At 37.8% G+C, this 19,433-nt stretch overlaps 1 protein-coding gene across 9 annotated transcripts in view; it reads left to right on the forward strand.

Annotated features, from left to right (window-relative positions):
* Nucleotides 1–3,738: 3,738 nt before the first annotated feature.
* The window catches only part of LOC128621280 (caskin-2), a 106,478-nt gene continuing 90,783 nt past the window's right edge, over nucleotides 3,739–19,433 (forward strand). For 6 of the 9 annotated variants that reach the window (XM_053646981.1, XM_053646962.1, XM_053646947.1 and 3 more), the window contains exon 1: nucleotides 3,741–5,025. The gene's annotated coding sequence lies outside the window, so the exon portion shown is untranslated. Of the gene's footprint in view, nucleotides 5,026–17,353; nucleotides 19,338–19,433 lie in introns of those variants that run through there. The other 3 variants (XM_053646928.1, XM_053646937.1, XM_053646990.1) reach the window with 2 other exon arrangements.

The following is a 19,433-nucleotide window of genomic DNA, read 5'->3' on the forward strand; positions in this document are numbered from 1 at the left end:
AAAGTTGATGTCGAACTGAAAGTGGACTTTTCAATAAGATAATGATCCTAAACACATTAGCAAATCCACCAAGGAATGGCTCAAAAAGAAGAAATGGAGGGGTTTGGAATGGCCTAGTCAAAGCCCGGATCTGAATCCGATTGAAATGTTGTGAGGGGATTTGAAACAGGCAGTACCGGCAAGAAAACCTGTAAACATCTTGCAACTGAAAGAATATTGGATATGGGAGAGTAGTTCCAGCAAGCCTGGTGGACAATTATGCAAAATGCCTACAAGAAGTTATTTCTGCTAAAGGGGGCAATACTAGCTTCTGAGGCCAAGGGTGTACTTAAGTTTTCCACAGAAGAATATCACATCTATTGATATTTCTGTTGAATAAATGATTGAAAAAGCCAATTTTCTTTAAGGTTTTGTTCAAGTATATCAAGTTCATTAATAGGCACTGTTTCAAAGATGATCAAATGTTTGCCGTCTGAATATGTCAAAAAAGAATTTCCAACAATTTCCATGGGGTGTATTTTTTTTTTTTTTTTTTTTTTTACATACATGTATCTAGTTCCTAGATAATTTAGCTAGAGAATTAAAAATAAGATCCTTTTTGTTATCTTCTATTAGGGTGGAGAGATATGTTGATCTAATAGCAGTTGATCTAAGAGATTTTCTGTAGCTCAGGAAGCTCCCCTTCCATGCTGTTTGAAATACTATCGATTTAATTTGGTGCCATTTATGTTATAATATATTTAGGACCTCAGTGCATAGGCAGCACAAGATCACCCATCACATAAGTCTTAAGTCATGAGCCCCCAGACCTTGAGGTACCAAGTTAATTACAGCTAGTGGCCGACTGCTGGGTTCTCACTGTCCTGTGAACAATGGATGAACCCTCAAAGATTAGCAAACCTCTCTTAAACTCACTGATCTAGGACACTGGCCAAGACCTGGTGGCTGGCCTACAGGATGAAAGCTCTGACTCTCAGCTGATAACTTCAGAAATGAGGTGAAGGTGACTCAACCAGACAGGCCTCAAGGACAATCAACACAGGTAAGGCCCTTTGTTCTCTCACCTAGTTCACCCTATTCTTATCACAACAGTCACACTGACTGCATCAGGACACCTCATGTATTCTATAGGACCAAGGACTGCAAGAATTATAACAAAATAGCCTATTTTCTTCCATGTGTTATCCTGTAATTATTATGCTTATAACCACAAAGTTGCTATTAGACATTTGATTGTTTAACATTTATGACTGATTATGAATATAGGTGTGTGATTGATTATCAGTAGTGTGTTAACAGTGGCCAAAACATTGGGTGATTTCCTGAAGACGAGACTAAGGAAATTCAGATAAAATGTTGTTATGTATATGTACTAACAATTGGGACTAAAAGTTTGATCCATACTCTATGAACGGAAGAAAAGAGAAGGCATGAAATTATGTGACCACAAAGACAGTGGACTGAGTAAAGTCATGGGTGGAGAATGTAGCTACACCTCAGCCTAACTTCATGGTGATTGGATCAAAACCCTTTGGGCTCTGCCCAGCTAGAAAGAGATAAAACCCTTGGACACCATGGAAACAAAGAGTTGTCTTGAACCAACACTTTCAGAGAGTTCTCCCCAATCAACATCTTCAGGAAATCCTGATAAACTAACAACAGCTGCAAGAATCCTCTTCAACCCACATCTGCAGATGTTCTCCAATCAAAATCTTCAGGAGTTCTTTCTTCAACCATCATCTGCAAGAGTACTCTGCAATCAACTTCTGCATGAGTCAGTTCCTGCAAAGCTTCCTGACTCTAGTCACGAAAGAACCAGAAGAACCGCCCCAAGCTCATCAAGCAACCCGCCTACGAGACTCAACTCCATTCATCAATCCGATTGGTCTTCCTAGACGCCACTCAAAACAACCAGACCTCTTACAAATCCCCACTGCTGGAGTCCCTTCTACACAATGATGTAAAGAGGGAATTCCCCATCTAGGGAAACTTAGATGCAAGTACAGTACCTCCAGGTCTTAATTGAACTTGGTGCATTTAATAGAGCCCTTCTAAATGAATTAAAATTAAATTAATTGTTGATGCTCATTCACGTTTAGGTCTAAGAACAGTATACAATGTTAAAACTAGGGATGCAAGTGCAGATAATAAGTTTAATAAAGACCAAAACAAAACACAAAAGACACTAAGACCTCATGGCAAAACACTATGGCAAAGACTAAACATAAATCAAAGACCTAAACACAGCACCAAAGACAACAACTAAGAAAGACAAACGTAAGACAAGGAGTGCAGTGCAAACTGTGGCTATATACTCATAGGTGCTCATTAACATGGTGCAGGTGGTCATGTGACTGTGATGCAGTGAGGTGCAGTGGCTGCTGGGAACTGTAGTTCAGAGTTCTGTCTCTGGAATACATGACATTGTTACTGTGCTCATAATTCGTGTTTAACATCAGGATGTTATTACCACTGGCCACAGGAGTAATATCTCAGCCAGACTTAATAAGATACATTAAGTAATAAGATACATTAACTTATCAGTGGACGAATAGTTGGTCCCCCTTTTTGCATTTGCTTTTTCCCCCTTTGAGCTTAATATGAAAAATTAAAAAAGCTAATTTCCTGACATATAACTGTTGAAACATGACTATATATACATTTTTATATTTAATGGGATTACAAATGTTAGAATTAGATAAAGAGTGTGACTAGCATTATGAGTGGGTCCTACTATGTTGTGATTAACCCCTACTGAATTGAGAATAGATCTAGACTATGTGTTCAAAATGTCTTTTATTAAAGTCTTATTAAAGTCTTCAGTTATTGCTTTGTCTAAAGAAACATCCCAGTTTGAAATGAAATCCGCAAATTCAGAAAGGAATTCAGAATATGGCCCTGGAGTGTGTAAATAATAATTTGTGGAATAAACTGGGTAGACTTATTTTTTTGTGGTTACATAGATTATGTTCATATAAAGAACTTAAAATACATGTCATTTATGACTAGGTTTTTGTGTGACGCCTAGATTATCATTATAAATAAATGCGACGCCTCCTCCTCTGCTAGAAAGACAGGGCTGATGTATATAATGATGTATTTGGTTTGAACATTGTGTGTGGGGGTGGGGGTGGGGGGGGGGTTGAAGTGTGATGGGTATGCTTCATGATATTTTATATTATATTATTTTATAAAAATAAATTGAAAGAAAATAATTAGATTTGTTATATCTGTAGTGTCATTACACAAGTATTCTCTGTCTATCTTTCTATCTACCCAAACATCCATCTATCCATCTATCCATCTATCTATCTATCTATCTATCTATCTATCGTCTACAAGCATTTGTGATCAAATGACTATTTCATTATAACAAATTTCACAGGGTATAACAGTCCAAATTAATGCACTCTGTAACTGATTAAAACTTATACATTATTTAGTGTGAGCAACCTTGTTGTTGAACCAACTGGGATCATATTGAAATCTCCCAGAAACACCATAGCAACCATCTGGGACTCCAGAACAGCCACCTAACAATTAATAGTTAGTATAGTAATGACCTGACAGCAACCATCTAGTAATGCCCTAGCAACCAACTGGGTTACTAAGGTAACCAGCTAGCAACACCTTAGCAACCAACTGGGTTAGCATAGCAACCACCTAGCAACACCATAGCAACCAATGGGGTTAGCATAGCAACCACTTAGCTAGACCCGTCCAACCACCTGGAAAATCATAGCAACCACACACCAACACCCTAATACACACCCTAACACCTAGCAACCAGGTGGGACAGCATAGCAACCACTTACCAACACCCTACCAACTATCTGGAGTTCCAAAGCAACCATCAGGAAACACCCTAGCAACCACCTGTAATACCCAGGTAACTACCTAGAAACACCTTTGCAACCATCCACCCTAGGAATAACACCCTAGGAACACCCTAGGAATAACATAGAAACCACCTTTTAACACCACAGTAACCACCTAGAATACCCTACCAACCACATAACAACCACCATGGATAACATAGCAAGCACCAAGCAACACCCTAATAACCACTTAACCACTTGGAATGCCCTAGCAACTGCGAAATCGACCACTTAGCAACCACCAAGCAGCACCCTTGCAAATGCTATGTATACCAGCAACTACCTTGCACCACCCTAGAAATCTCCATGCAATAACCTTTGCTCATTCAAGGTCACTGTTTCAAACTTTTACCATTTAGATTTTTCAGATGCAGTCATTTCGAAAGCTCAAATTTGTTGTTCTGTGGTTTGACAACAACTTTAAAAAAAAAAAAAAACCTAGAGAATGTCAGTGACCAGTGAAATAGTAGTATATAGAATTGACCAGTAAGTTATAGTTGGAGAGAAATAGACTTAGAAAAGAGACTATGGCTATCCCGATGTTTAACCAGTTGTTTCGTCTTTAACTAGTCGTCAAAATGTTCCAACAGTATATTTTCCTTAAAATGTGAGTTAGAGAGACCAGTGATGATTGTAGGAAATTCCTACAAAATCCAGTTTTTGCTGTATGCTAAGTGGACCGCTTGCGAGTGTAAAACTACCAGCCAATCATATCGCGGCATGATGGCTCCCAGCTAATCCCAGCGCAGGGGGCGGGATATGTTCCAAAACCAGTGGCGTAAAAAATAGAAAAAGAAAAAAAGAAGTGGTCTGGCGTTTCAGAGTGAGAAGGACGAAGACACGTCTGGGATCTGAGTCTCCAAGTTACAATGACTCACTCTCCAAGGCGGGTATTATGTTTCTATCGATGAAATGTACAGAATAGGCAAAAAAAGATATTGCATTTTTGCATCGTATTAAGTTTCAGATAATGTGTCCTAGCTAGTGTAGGTTAGACACAGAGCTATATTTGAGCTAAGTAACTTTTCAGCTGAAAGTGAACAGGCGACATTCACGGCCCTTGGATCCGTTAACCTTAAAGCTGGCTAACGTACCTGCACTGCGTGGAGCTGCTGAACTACAGCCGACTGTTTTATTCAGTCTTGAGGTAAGACTTTAAGACGTATACTGTCTTTTCATGCTTAAATAAGTTGTCAGCTAATGTTACTTTCTCTGACGTCAGACGAGCACCTCAGGTCTGTAAGAGCCCGGCTAAGGTTTTCACTACTGTCTACCTCGCTAAATAAAAGTACTTTAGCCCAACTACTTCCAACTTTTCTCTCAGGGCCTCAGAGCTTAGACAGCCACAATTAATTTTCCTCACTAGTTCTTTATAACGTAGTAAACTAAAAGGACTACTGCTCGGCATATCGGCAACTTAAATAAACCAATTGTAAATATAGTTTAGTCAGGAAAGCTAATAAACTGCCTGTAAGCAGCGTGTGTGACTTTAGAGCTCCGAGATGATTCTCGGTTGTTTGTTGTTTACTGTCTTTGGCTCACCTTTTACTCATTCAATTACTGGGTATTATTAATTAATACCTAGTTAATATGTAGGAGAAATCTCATTTGGATGGAGCTGCTTATTGCTGGATACATTTTACAAACCTAGTTTTACAACCCCAATTCTGAAAACGTTGGGACAGTATGGAAAATGTAAAAACAAACAAACAAACAAACAAAAAAACAATAAAGTTTTAAATTCAGTTCACTCTGTACTATATTGAAAACACATTATTTGATGTCTTTGTGAATTTAATTTATTTTTTGAAAATATACACTCACTTCAAATCTGATGACTGCACCAAAAAAGTTGGGACAGTCGACTGTTTACCACTATGTAAGATCATCTTTTCTTTTAATAACACTTAAGCGTTTGGGCGCTGAGTGAAGGCACCAGTTGGTTAAGTTTACCAAGTGGAATTTTCCCCCATTCATCCATTATGCATTTCTTCAGGTGCGCAACTGTACAGGCCTTCATTGCCTTATTTTATAAAGCGCCGCACATTCTCAATCAGAGACAGGTCAGGACTGCAGGCAGGCCATGCTAGCACCCGCACTCTCTGCTTACGCTACCATGCGCTTGTAATCCGGGCAGAATGTGGTTTGGCGTTGTCCTGCGCTGGATGGCAGCATATATTGCTCCTATATGCTCATCCCTATGCTCATATATGTGTACATATCTTTCTGCATTAATGCTGCCCTCACAGATGTGCAAGTTTCGCATGCCATGGGCGCTGACACACCCCATGTGTGTCTTTTGCCCGGAGAACACAACGACTGTTTTGTCCAAAAAGCTACTGGAAATGGTAACTCGTCGGCCCTCAAAACACAATTCCACTGTTATGTGAAAAATTGTCTCCAATCCAGACTCATGACGGTTTTTAAGATAGTGACGTCTGAGGGATCGGAGATCACACTCATTCAGAAGTGGTTTTCGGCCTTGTCCTTTACGCATCGAGATTTGACCGGATTCCTTGAATCTTTTAATTATATTGTGCACTGTAGAAAGTGAAATGCCCAAAATCCTACCGATTTGTCTTTGGGAATGTTGTTCTGAAAGTGTTGGATTATTCACTGATTCATCTATTGCCAGATTGGTGAGCCTCGACCCATCCTTGCTCTTGAAGGACTAAGCCTTTTTTCGAGGCACCTTATATACATTGATATTATATACCTTATATACGTTAAAACTACACAACTGTTTGTTGTTATATAAGACCGAAAAGAACCAAATACACACAGACACACACCAGAATATATATTATTCATTTAGGACTGTAGTTTGATTCAGTGCTTTTTGTGCATCCATAAAAAGTAATGCATGTATACTATTTTATATATATATATATATAAAATTTATATATATAAATGAAATTTTCAGCCCGGGAGTTTAATCCCCAAGAACAGTCCATTTTTTGGGTGGTGGAAGAACTTGGAAAAATTAAGTGACGGTTCAGTTCATACTATTGTTATATTTACAGTATTAATAGCATACTAAGTATTGATTTCTACTACAAAAGTCAAACTAACATTATGAAAAAGAATTTGGTTTGCATTCAAACAAATATGAAGTATTTCAGTAAGAAATATACTTTTTTGGCAGCTACCTCATTGCACAGCATGAGACGGCAGTTTGTTTATTTCTCTATGGAACTCACACTTGTGGCTGTCTGTGACTGGTTCTCAAACTAAACTGCAGGAACAGGGGAGAAAACTATTTGTGTCAGGGACAGTTGTGTTTGGTGAAGTGGCTACCTAAAGCTGTGTTCACACGTAATGTTTTTATTTCTGAAGCAGTCAGCACCTGTTTTACACAATGATCTCAACTGCATTTTCTGTGTGTGTATATACTTATAATATATTGGCACTCTTGGTAAATATGAGCAAAGAAAGCTGTGAAAATTAGTATTTTCTTCTTTAACCTTTTGATCTTTTGTTAAAAAAATTCACAAGAATTTACAGCTGCTGAGGGAGTGATGGTAAATTCAACATCTTTTCTCTTCTGACTACCGTAATCCATCTCTATATATTTTTGCCTCTCTTGGAAAGTCATGGGAAGGAAATACTGGATTTTTTTTTTCTTTCACTGTTGGAGCAAATGGTAATGCAAAAAGGATATTTATGCTACCATTTCCCATATACCTCTATAGAAGTTTACCCTGCTATAGTTTACTTAAACCCAGAAATGGATGTATATGCATGAACACAATACATTATAGCTGATGTATCGTGTAGCATGATTTAAGTGACATATAGGTGTTACATTTTTTTGGAAATGTCTTACATTTGAAGTGCTCGTACCTGCAGATACCCTGTTTTAGGGCTGAACATGCTGAAACAGAAAGGCCATCCTGAACTACTATGTAATCAGAAACCTTACTTCTAGCTGCATGTGGTCTTAGTAGAAGTACAAAACCTTGTCAGAATTAAGTAAGAGGAAGTTAATAAGCATTCAGTGTTTAATGTCCTTTACACATTTCTCAATTTTATTAAGCTGATGTGTGTCATCTGGCTTTGCTGAAACATTCAATTGTGCGTCATCAGTATAAAAGTTGAAGCTAATTCCATGTTTACGATGAATTTGACCCAGAGGTAGCATATATAAAGAAAAAAGCAGTGGGCCTAAAACAGAACCTTGTGGAACACCAAACTTTACCTTAGTATACCTAGGGATGTCACGATACCAAAAATCTAGTAGGCGGTACCGATACCACCAAAAGTACACAAAACTTGATACCAAAGTCGATACCTATGTGTAGTATAAAATAAATAAATAAATAAAATTAAAAACTCCTGGAGGACATCCTCCTCTGGCTGATACTGGCAAAGAGAGAGAGAGAGAGAGAGAGAGAAAGAGAGAGGATATTTTACTTATCAAACACTACCTGACAATGACTAATAAAACAATGCTAAGTGCTAATAACAAGTGCTAAGGTGCACTCCTAAACACACACACACACCCCTCCCTTATACTCTGAATGCAAGCATTAGTTTAAATTCACTGATATGGTGGAAGGCCAAAAAGATTTATTGAAAGCATTAACATTTGAATAATTATTAGTGACATTAGGCTACATTTTGGTGACAGGACATGGGCTGAATGGCGATGCATGGTGGCCCATTCGGAGGTAGTTTATAACACTGCAATGCGTTAGCGTCCTTAACAAATAACTGGCTTTCGCAAACATTACATGGAGCATAACGTTAGCTGGTTTCACTGCCACAATGCCAGCTGCTGCAAACAAACATAATATAGGGCTCGTCTTTCAGGTGTTTCGCCAAATTCCAGGTGTTTGATTCCTTGCTTTGTTTGAAATGAGCGATAGCATCGGTTGCACACAGGCAACCGATGCTACCTTTCCCCTCTTTGCCTCTCAACGAGTCGGGGCGGAGCTAAAATTGTCTGCGTCTTCTGTAGTTTTTCCCTTGTGCTTGTAGGCATTCTTCTTCTTCTTTACCACTTGTGGAACCGACTAAAACACTTGCGCGTATTTGCTGCCCCATCAGTTCCGGAAGAATTGCAACCTCGGTACATTTGTTAACAATGGTACCTATGCTACTGCAGAAAAACAAGTACCGTCACGTTTTAAGAATGTTGGTACCGACTTGGTACCGAAGTATCGGTTCTCGTGACATCCCTAGTATACACAGAGAAGTCACCAATTACATCTACGCACTGATAGTGATCAGTCAAATAAGACCTGAGACAAGAGAGGACTGTTCCATTAATGCTAACAACATTTTCTAGTCTATCAAGGAGAATAGTATGATCAGTGGTCTCAAAAGCTGCACTACGACTAAGCAACACAAGCAAGGAGACACAACCCTGATCATAGGCCAGTAGTAAGTCAATTACCACTTTAATCAGCGCTGTCTCTGAATGTATGCGATAGCGTGGCAAGGTGCATATATTATGATCAATATGCAATTTAAGCGAGATAAGAATGATCTGAGAGAGCTTCTGACTGCAGAAATGTGACCATATTTTCTATATTTAATCAGTATGTTAGTATCAGGGCCACCAGGTCAGTGTGACCAACATTATGAGTGGGTTCTATTACATTCTGATTGACCCCTACTGAATCTAGATGGACACAACCGTTGTTCTCAGAGGGTCTTTTGGGTTATCAAAAAGTCGCCAGCATTTAATGCTTTCTCTAGAGAAACAACCAGGTTCGAGTTAAAATCTGCAAATTCACCAAGGAATTCAGAATATGGCCACGGGGGTCTGTAAATAATAATTGGCAGAATTGACTCTGTAGACTTATTTTTTGTGGCTACGTATGTTATACTAGTATGAAGAACTTCAAAGGAGTTGAATTTATGACTAGATTTTTGTTTGACACCTAGATTATTATTATAAATGAGTGTGACACCTCCTCCTCTGCCAGTTAGACAGGGCTGATGTATATAACTGTATCCAGGAGGGCTAGCTTCATTTAATGCTGTGTACTCATTTGGTTTAATCCATATTTCTGTTAAACACATTATATAAACTCCTGATCAGTAATGGTTTCATTAACAATAAGTGCTTTAGACTTAAGAGATTTAATCAGGGTTCATACAGATTCTTCATAATGAAATTCCTGGACTTTCAAGGACTTTTCAAGCACTATTTTTTTTCAAGGACTGTACAAGAGGTGTCCATCCATCCATCCATCCATTTTCCGTACCGCTTATCCTACACAGGGTTGCAGGGAGCCTGGAGCCTATCGCAGGGGACTCCGTGTACAGGGTGCTGACCCATTGCAGGGCACAATCACACACACACATTCACAGACTGTGCACAATTTGGAGATGCCAGTCAGCCTACAACGCATGTCTTTGTACTGGGAGGAAACTGGAGTACGTGGAGGAAATCCTGCAGGGCAGGGAGAATAGATAAGCTCCACACACACAGGTGGGAATCAAACTGCCAACCCTGGAGGTTTGAGGCAAACATGATAACCACTAAGCCACCATTCCCCCACAAGAGATGTCTTTATTTTTCCTTTTTAAATTCCAAAAGAAATAATAATAATAATAATAATAATAAAACACAACCAATTTTATATGGTGCTAAATTTGCATTTCACAGGCATTGCTTCATCTTCACCATAACGTCAGTATACTCCAGGTGAGTAGCGCTGTTGCCGACAACTTTCAGTGGAAAGTTGCTAAATGATGCTAGATGATATCATGAGCTAATTAGCATATTCATTACGTCGTCACGTCGTATTTGCATTCTGCCTTGTGTGAGCTGTTTACTTTGCTTCTCTCCTACTCTCTATGCTCACATACTGTATTTTAATTCCCAATAAAGCTGTTCTCATTTACTTACAAGTAATACACTTTTCTCTCAGACAACAGAACTAGTATGAAAACAGTGACTGAAACGTGGCCCATTAAGACTACATGTTAACCAGCAGTCATGTCCAAGCTGCTGCTCTGCACTGCTAAAATCCTGATTTATAACCCCGACGTTGTCTGACAAAATCATCATACACGTAAGTTAAAGACAACGGCTGTGATGTGATTTCGGATATATTTACATGTAAAATGATCACTCGGAGAAAGTTAAAAGCGAATGAATGTGCTTCTCCTCTCTGCCCCTCACTGAACAGAGTAGCCGCAAAGAGAGTGTTAGTTAGTTATAGTTACATTTTATATAGCTCTTTTCTAGACACTCAAAGCGCTTTACATTGTATGGGGGGGAAATATCCTCAACCACCACTAGTGTGTGGTATCCACCTGGATGATGCGACAGCAGCCATAGTGCACCAGAACAGCAAAATTAAAGCAATTACAAAATAGATATATCATATATATATGTAGGCATAAAAGGGTTTTTCTTTGAGATGTTCTGAAATGAGGTCTCTGGTTTTGGTGTATAGTTTGGGGATCTCTGTATACATGAAGTAATTTCTGCTTGGTAGCCGGTATCTGGGGTTGAACTGCTGAAGCATTTGCTGGAATCCATGCTTTTTCTAACTTGACCCATGCATATGCATTCAGCAACTGCCCTATTTTCCTTTCTTCGTTTGAGTTTTTGTCATATTTTCTGTGCCTTTTATAAGCTTCTCTTAAGGTTGACTGTGTTAATGTTTGCTGACTTTGCTCCTGACTCTCCTGGTGGACATCCTCCTCTGGCTGATACTGGAGAGGGAGAGAGAGAGAATTTAGTTATCAAACACTGTCTGACAATGACTAAAACAGTTGAGTCTACAGGTGCTAAGGTGCACTCCTAAACAAACACCTTAGACACTGAATGCAAGCATTAGTTAAAATTCACTGACATGGTCTCAGGACAAAAAGATTTATTAAAACCATTAAAATTAAAATAATTATTTAATCTAGTGACATTAGGCTACATGTTGCTGACAGGACACGGGCTGAATGGTGATGCATGGTGGTCCATTAGGAGGTAGTTTATAACATTACAATGCGTTAGTATCGTTAACAAATGACAGGCTATCGCTAACATTACATGGAGCATAACGTTAGCTGGTTTCACGGCTACAATGCCAGCTGTCTCAAACAAACATAATATAGGGGGTCTTTCAGGATAAGGATTAGAAGTTTTACAGTTTGTTTGACGTTAATATGACTTGAAACTCACTCACCTTGAATTCTTTGAAAAGATCGGGGTGCCTGTCTTTCGGGTGCTTCGCAAAATTCGAGGTGTTTCCTCCCTTTGTTTGAAGTGTACGATAGCATCGTTTGCACACTGGCTTCAGATCATCAATTATATGTCCGTTTTTATCTGCCTCGAATGCGAAGTATTTCCATATTCGACTCTTGCCTTTCCTTTCAACGAGTCGGGGAGTAGCTGAACTTGTCGCCATAGAAAAACTTTTAGAAAAACACATACACACGGGAAAAACGTTATACTTTGTACTTCGTTAAACGTTGTACTTTCGTTACAATCGGTACCAACGGAACTGCAGAAAAACAAGTACCGTCACGTTTTAAGAATGTTGGTACCGAAGTATCGGTTCTCGTGACATCCCTAATTTGTATACAAGTGTAATAATAACAGTTGCAATATTAATGTCTATTTATAGCCTATCATATAGTGGGAGATTTTATGTTAATACACAAATTAGGTAATCATAATCAAATGCCTTATATGGTGTCTGTTAGTTTGGCGCAGGTTTGTTTGAGCACAGCAAAATCCAGTCAGGCGAATTCTGCAATTTCACTTCGGGTTCTGCTGCTGCGATGGATCTTGTTGGGTAACCAAATGTTACATCGGCGAGCTGGGAACATTTTGGATTCGTGCCTAACGAGTGAGGTGAACAAATAAATTTGGATGAAACCATATGTCGGCTTTGTAGAGGGAAAAAAAGCAAGTTTTAAACGGGCAAACACTACCCTACAAATCTCAGGAGGCATCTCCAGGCATGTCACCCAGCTGCGTTTTTTTTTTTTTTTTATCAATTTTTATTTAATATTTAGATTTTTAACATATTATTTAGGTTACCGTCCTACAGGTATTTCTTTCAAAGTTTTATAGGCTTGTGGTATATTGCACTTGTAAATGAAATAATGTATTTATCAGAGAAACGTGTGTTTCATCTCTTTTATTATCCACTTCTCCTCTCTCCTTGTGGGTCATTCACAATACCATATCCCACAGTGCCCTCAGGCTGTTTCTCATTCCAACAACACAACAAGGCTGTATTGAATTGTTTCACTGACTGATATGCTAAAATAAACGTGCCCGTCATGTTATGAAACAGATGTTTGAGCGTTATATAAATATATATTTAGGTTTTTATTTAATTTAAACTTATAAATTGTATATATTATTATTAATATTATATTGTATAGTGATATAAATTTCACCCCCCATCTAGGATTTAAATTTCAAAAAGCCAAATTCAAGCACTTCAAATACCTTGTACGAACCCTATCTAATATTTAACAGTCCTAGCTTCAGATGAGAGGTGCTGACTGTGCATTCAGTGTGATCTAATTTTATGTTAATTACAGGGTTCCCATGGGTCATGGAATTTATGGAATGTCATGGAATTTTAATAAAGCCTATTCCAGTCATGGAAAGTCAGGGAATTTTTTATCATTTTGGGGTTTGAAGTCCGGGAATATCAGGGAATTTTGTTCGTAAATTTTTCAAATGTATTAGCTAAAACGTGATATATATGTGTGTGTATATGTATGTATGTATGTATGTATGTATGTATGTGTGTGTGTGTGTGTGTGTGTGTGTGTGTGTAAAGAAAGTCTTTTATTTTTTTTACAGTGTGCTAAAATGTACTTAAAATAGTTGACGGTACCTTGTAAATGAATTGATTTTATTTCCATTAAAGAAATATATTTTGTTTTATTAGGACCATTTTGTTTGAGGTAAAAGACTAGTCATGTGATAAGTATATGTTCTTTTTAAGCAATCAAAACCTAAGTTTTGCACTGAAAAGATCTGTTAACCTGGAAATAGAGCTATCAGATTTAATGGGTTAAAATGGTTAGTTTTTTTTCTGCTCAGAACCCAGGCAGTACATTGTACCATTCTTCGTACAGTAGGTCATGGAAATTCAAGTTTTGGTCAGGGAAAGTTGGGGAAAAGTCATGGAATTTTACATTTGAACCCAGTAATTAGGTTACTAAAACAAACATTTTTTGGTTTAACTCGGGGAACAGACACAGTCTCGATATTGTGGAACCTATGTGACAACTTAGCCTGCTTGTCTGCTCCCTGACCTTGTCTCTGGATTGTAGACGCTTAACTACGCCTGTTCTGAGACTATGTGCTATGCTGTAAGAAATAAGAGCAGCACCTTCCCAAGTGGGATGGATGCCATCCTGCCCTAACAGGCCAGCCTTGCCCTCAAAACTACTACAATTATCTATAAAGCGCACATTGTTTTCGGAGCACTGACTGGACATCCAGCAGTTCAGCAATCATAACCTGCTGTAAGCTACATTGCCATGCTGCATTGGGTGGGGCCCAAAGCATACTACTGCGTCAGACATCGCTTTCACTAATTTACACACCTCTGTAACGTAACTCTTATACACCTTTGTCAGTCATAGGTTACTATCATTAGCTCCTACATGAATAACTATCTTTGAAGACCTGTGCTTGCCTAAGACGCTAAGATTACCTGCTATGTCTGGTGCCCTGGCTCCCGGTGTACACCTAACTAAAGCTGCCGAAGCCCATAAAGGCCTAGCTAATTTCACGTGCCTTAAGATAGCAGACTATTTTGTGCATTGTTTATAATGTTTGTCACAAAGCCAGTGGATGGGAAACACAAAAATGGTCCACTGCAGCCTTGCGTGTGAAGTTAAAGAACCTTTTGTAATCTAATTTAATAGCGTCTGCTAAATAAAATTTCCCCAATTGTTGATTCTTCCCCAAATTATCTTAAATTATCTCCCATCCAAATCTCTTTGTAAACAATGTGTCCAAACAACACAAAAATGATGCACATCCCCTGATTTGATTACTGAATGGATCTTGAACAAAATGAACATACGAAATACATGGTGTTAAAATTAAGGTTAGACATGCAAGCAAAAAAGCCATTTTTTGTGCATATTGGTCAATTTCTTCTGTAACATTTAACATTAATTCCATATAAATTACAAAGGTTCACATTAAATTTTTTATTTTTAGGCCTTTATTCTTACGTCTGTCAATTTCCCTAAACTTTGTCATAAGTTAGCATTTTTCAGCTAGATATATTTCCGCGATCGTTCTTGAAAACAGTGGGTGTTTGATATCATTGGAAACTCATTACCTCTAGTGTTGTTATAGCTGGTCTAAATATGGTCATTTCCTTTCTAGAGAATTTCAGCCACCAGAAGTTCTCACCAATAGTGAGAAACTACAGGCTGACCTTAACAAGGAGACAGAATTTCATTGGCTAAGGAAGTTTACTGTTCAATTCTCATGTGATTTGTCAAAATGTGTCACTTGATGTGTTCCACTTACAACAGAGATATCAGTGCAGTAAAAAAAACATGGGGAAAACGCTGAAATTCTGTGCAAAACCATAAAAAAACAAACCAGATGCCAGCAGCTATTCATAGCTCGAATAAGTAAGGAAAGTACATGAAAAAAGACTGTTTGCGGGAAAGAGAAAACGAGCGTTAGTGCATCGAGGTGTAAAATACATGCAATAAATAACGCTAAGAATCTCCTATCTGCCCTCCTCTCATCACGTCTCTGTCTATAATATAATTCACACAAAGAATTCACATATAGTTTATATATAGTCAATTGTGTAGTAGAGATTTGGGGGAAATGATAAATGAGTTACTGTTACAAAAAAGTGTTATTTCTGATCAGTAAATATGGAATTCTGGAATCGGTGTCTTTAACAGCCGTTTTCTCAGAATGAGTTCTTTTTTTAACACTCTGAACCAAAAATGTGAACTTGTGCAGTACTTGCATTAACTATTCTTTCTTTCTGATTCGAGTACATTGTTCTAATAAGCTTTGAAAATAACAATAACATGAAATCAGTCACTGCTGATTTTTTTTTTGAGAAGATATAAAAATTACATTTATATATATTTTTTACTATTAATGTATTGTTATATTTGGTCTCAATTTACAAACAGTGATCATAAAGTAAAAGTGTCACAATTCCAGTTTTTTGCAAACCATCCCTTTGTGCTACCTGGATGTAATTTCGTGAATGACTTTCACATGTGACTGGTTTACCGCCTGGCCTTGCGGCAGCAGTACAAGTGACAGTAATAGGCATTCTGGTTGACTACCTACTGTACAAGCTAATTGGTCAAGCATGGTGGAGGTAGTGTCATGGCTTGGGTTTGCATAGCTGCTTCTGGATCGAGCTCACTAATCTTAGTTATGATGTAACACATGATGGCAGCCACAAAATGAATTCAGAAGTTTACAGAAACATTCTGTTTGCCAATTTACAGAGAAATGCATCCAATCTAATGAACTTCATTATGCAGCAAGACAATGACCAACAATAACAACAGAAAACTTTGTCAAGGGAAAAAAGTGGAAGGATTTAGTCTGGACAAGACAATCAACAGACCCTAAACCAATATATGCATTCCTTTGCCTGAAGGGGAAACTGAAGGGAGAAAACCCCCCAAAATAAACAACTGAAAGAATCTGCAGTACAAGCTAGAATGTAAAATATGAATCAACAGTTTGATGATGTCAGTGGATCACTGGCTTGATGCAGTTATTGCAAGAAAGGGATATGTATCCGAATATTAGGTGTTATTTACTTTAAGACTATCTGTTCCAATACATTTTCTCACCTATAAATTGGGTGGTCTGCCACCAAAGGTGCCATATTCATCTAGATGAAAATATCAGGAAATGAAAGTTCAAATTCTAATCTATCTAATCTCATATTCATCTTTTGATCTCAAAACCAAATGTCTTAAGTGTATAGCAAAAACAACAGAATTGGCCTTGCCATTCCAATAGTTTTGGAGGGGACTGCACATTTACATACAGCCTAATAATCTGGTAATAATTTGAGCGCTCAATCGGAATAATCCTATACACCTCAGTTGGAATAGAGTAAACCGATTGAGACTAGTCTGAATGCAAGTCTGTTAAATAGAAGAATAATAGCTGCATAAACCATTTGTGTCTGATTACTTTCTCTATCAGAATCTGCATGTTGACCCTATACCGTGCTCCCAGCATGAACATAATTTAAGTTTGGGACAACATCATAGTTGGATATAATGCATTACAAAGTAACACGTTACTGTATTCTAATGAGTTTTTCTGATGACACAGCAATGCAATACATTACATTGTAAATTTATGTAATTTGATTATAGTTACTGATGTCAATAAAATTACGATACTTGCATTACAAATTTATTGTTAAGAAAACAATATTAAGTAAAATGCATTTTTAAAATAAATCACATTTTGCGTTGCTGCCAGAGGCGTAATCTGGCCTGGGAATTTTTTCTTTAGCCCCGAATAATTCTCCACTTGGAGCAGTTTGTCACTATGTAACTGAATGTCAGTAAAAGAAGACGGCAGTGTTGTAATTTTATATCTTCAGTAAACGGAGGCGAAACCAATCAGACAGGGTTTACAGGAAAATACGTGGAAACACTCGTGCCTTATTGGCTGACCGGCCTCAATCCTGCCAAATGCTAGCTCACACACTCAGTGTGAAGAAAAATGGATATATGCAGATTTTTATTTTTTAATTTTTTTAAACCAGAAGGGGTTGGAACTGAAACAGTAACATCCGCTGATGCTGAGCATGGAAAACAAGGTGTGTAAATGTCTATATGAGTTCCAGTTTACGTGAACATGATATGAGCAAAGTATAAGGAAAGATAATTCACTTTGCATGGCACTTTAGCAGCTAAACACTTAGCTTAGTTTTGCCTCCTCTTTGATAGCAATACCAAACAAGCCTAGTTAGAAAAGTTTGATATTTTATTGGTCCGGTAGTCCTGCAAACAGTGACCACACCTGAAGCAAGTTTTAGGAGAAATCCAACTTTTTCTGATCATGTCATACATTGACGTGTGCTAAAATTACTGAAAGAACTGAGTTTCACTTTGTAGTGTATTTCTGTAGGTATGATAGGTTTTGAAATTAACGTGAATGTAAAGTAATAAGTAATGCGATTATTTTTTACATTCAGTAATGGAATCAAATTGCAATTTTAAAGTAGTAATTAGTAATCTGTAGTGGTTTACCTTTTTTGATCAACTTACCCAACACTAGACAACATGCATATACAGTCCCTCCGAAAGTAGTAGAATGACAAGGCCATTTACTTAATTAATTTATTTATATTTTTGGCTATACACTGAAGACATTTGGTTTTGCGATCAAACGAAGAATATAAGACGAAATATCAGAATTTCAGCTTTTGTTTCCTGATATTTACATCTAGATGCATTAAACAACTTGGAACATGGCAGTTTTTAGGTGAGCAAAAGTATTGGAACAGAGTCTTAACGTAAATAACACTTGATATTTGGTTGCATATCCCTTGCGCGCAATAACTGCATCAAGCCAGTGACCTACTGACATCACCAAACTATTGAATCTTCTTCTTTTGCTGCTTCTCAATGCTAGTGAACAGAGTATGATGATGTGAGGGCACAGGTAGAATAAATAAAATAATGATCAAATCATGTTGGATGTATGAAAACAAATTGTGTTAATGTATTATTCATGTGGAATCATTCATGTTGAACCCAAGGTTTTATTCAGTGTATGCTGCATTGGACTTTTCTCAGAAGTAGGAAGTCTGAGCACAGATTGACACAATTTTTGAACTCCATGCATTTGCGCTACAAAGTCTTTTGGAAAGACTTTTGTTAGCAACAAACTAGCCAGCTAATTGTAATCAGTGCATATTTTCTTCCTCAAAACTATTTGTAGTTAAAGCTATCTAACTACATCTAAAGCTATCTGTATTGGCACTGGTATAGCATTAACAAGATATCTAAATAATAATCTAAAGCAAATACATTATATATAGCAAAAAAAGAAACTCACATCCTCTCACATTCAACTGCTTTTATTTCCAGCAAATTTCATAACGTGTAAATATTTGTATTAACATAAAAACATTCAATAACTGAGACATAAACTGAACAAGTTTCACAGACATTTGAAGAACAGAAATGGAATAATGAGTCCCTGAACAAAGTTGGGGTCAATCTCAAAAGTAACAGTCAGTATCTTGTGTGGCCACCAGCTACTTTAAGTACTACAGTGCATCTCATCCTCATGGACTGCACCAGATTTGTTAGTTCTCTCTGTGAGATATTACCCCACTCTTCCACCAAGGCATTTGATGATCAGCTGTCCTTCCTGTCTCCTTGTAGCACTGTCTTCAGCGTCTTACATTAGACATTGCAGTTTATTGCTCTGGCCACATCTGCAGTCCTCATGCCTCCCTGCAGCAGGTCTATGGAATGTTCATGCAGGTGAGCAGGAACCCTAGGCATCTTTCTTCTGCCTTCTGTTTTGCAGAGTCAGTAGAAAGGTCTCTTTAGTGTCCGAAGTTATTGTAACTGTGACCT

The sequence above is a fragment of the Ictalurus furcatus genome, chromosome 2 (genome assembly GCF_023375685.1).
Source record: "Ictalurus furcatus strain D&B chromosome 2, Billie_1.0, whole genome shotgun sequence".
Classification (NCBI taxonomy): domain Eukaryota; kingdom Metazoa; phylum Chordata; class Actinopteri; order Siluriformes; family Ictaluridae; genus Ictalurus; species Ictalurus furcatus.